The following is a 1,936-nucleotide window of genomic DNA, read 5'->3' as shown; positions in this document are numbered from 1 at the left end:
ACTTTTCATGATCAAATTTTTAGTTCTTGAAAGATGCTAAAAAGAAAAACATGATATAATTTTTGAAAAACAAATTTTTTTTTATTCCTACTATCTAAATTAAGCACTTATGAAAAACTTAAGTAATTTCAAAATAATTCAAGAGAGTTGAGTTACTTACCTTGTAGTCGAAGCCCGTCAAAGCCCAATTCGCTGTTTCACCTTTGGAAGTTCTTAATTCATCCTTGGTTGCCTTCCTCTTCTTTGGCCTCTTCCTTCGTTCAAGTTCATTGTCTATTTTAGATTTTTATTTAATAAACTTATTAAGATTTAGTGTTCGAAGTTCAAGTTCATCATTGTCCTCATCACTTGAGTCATCGCTCAAGTGGTATTCATTTGTCCGGAGTTCCAAATCCTTCCTATTCTTTGGAAGATGATTTTGTTCATCATGTTCATTATGTGCATTGTGCACCATTTCATATGTCATCAACGAACCAATTAGTTTTTTAAGTGGTAAGTTGTTTAGGTTTTTAGCTTCTTGTATTACAATTACTTTCGAATCCCACTTCTTAGAAAGAGAACGCAAAATCTTGTTTACGAGTTCAAAATCCGAAAAATATTTTCCAATAGCTCTTAAACTATTGACGACATCCGTGAAACGGGTGTACATGTCGCCTATAGTCTCGCTTGGTTGCATTAAAAAAAGCTCAAAATCATGCAATAAAATGTTAACTTTCGAGTGTTTGACTCTACTAGTTCCCTCGTGCGTGATTTCAAGTGTTCGCCAAATGTCAAAAGTCGTTTCGCACGTAGAAATCCAATTGAACTCATTTTTGTCCAAAGTGCAAAATAAGGCATTCATAGCCTTTGCGTTTAAAGAAAAATACTTCTTCTCCAAATCCGATCATTCGTTCATCGGTTTAAAGGGAAGTTGAAAACCATTTTCAACGATATTCCATAAATCCAAATTCATAGAAATTAAGAAAACTCTCATTCGAGTTTTCCAATAAGTGTAGTCCAATCTGTTAAACAACGGTGGACGAACAACCGATAAACCCTCTTGAAAGCCATGAAGAGCCATTTCTCTCGGGTGTAAATCTGAAATGAGAAATACTGGGCTCGGATACCAATTGTTAGGATCAAGAGCACTAAGAGGGGGGGGGGGGGGGGGGGGTGAATTAGTGCAGCGGAAAACCTTCTACGATTAAAATAAAAACTGCGTTCGTTCGTTAAAAGTGATTTTGGTAAGAAAGCCGATTCGTAAATCACTTTAACTTTTGTTTAAGCAAGATGCAGCAAAGATATAAATGCAGTTTGCAGTTATGATTCAAATCAGATAATAGGCGTAAACTGAAATATGATATTCGTACGAAAAAACTGATTTACGTCTAAATGATGATTCGTAAATCACTTGATTAAGCGAGATGCAGTTTAAGCAAGGATATAAAGGCAGTTTGCAGTTATGATAGAAATCAAAACATAAACACAAATCGAAGTATGATGATCGTACGATAAAACTGATTTACGTCTAAATGCCAATTCGGAAAGTGCAAAGCTTGAAACCCGATCGTATATGCGCAGAAAGCAGTAAGCTTTTGAGGAGGTTTGCAGTAAAGATAATATGCTCAAAGTAAATGCAAACCGAGATTTAGAGTGGTTCGGTCAATCTTGACCTACTCCACTTTTGGCTTCCTCCACCGATGTCAACTAGAGGCCTTCCTTCAATAGGCGAAGGCCAACCACCCTTTTACATTTTCACTCCTTTGGACGGGCTTAGGAGACAACCCTTACAGAATTTTCTCTCCTCTCTTTAAAGCTCAGAACTTGGAAGAAAAGAGGGAGAAGAACTCTTGGCCTTTACAATAATTTTGAGCTCTAAAAATCACAGAACAAGATCAAGATTTCGGTGTATGTTAAGTGCCCTTTCAGTGCTGAAAGGGTGGGGTATTTATAGGCC

Source organism: Musa acuminata, chromosome BXJ1-8 (genome assembly GCF_036884655.1).
Source record: "Musa acuminata AAA Group cultivar baxijiao chromosome BXJ1-8, Cavendish_Baxijiao_AAA, whole genome shotgun sequence".
In the NCBI taxonomy this organism is placed as follows: Eukaryota; Viridiplantae; Streptophyta; class Magnoliopsida; order Zingiberales; family Musaceae; genus Musa; species Musa acuminata.
Note: the sequence above shows the minus strand (reverse complement) of the source record.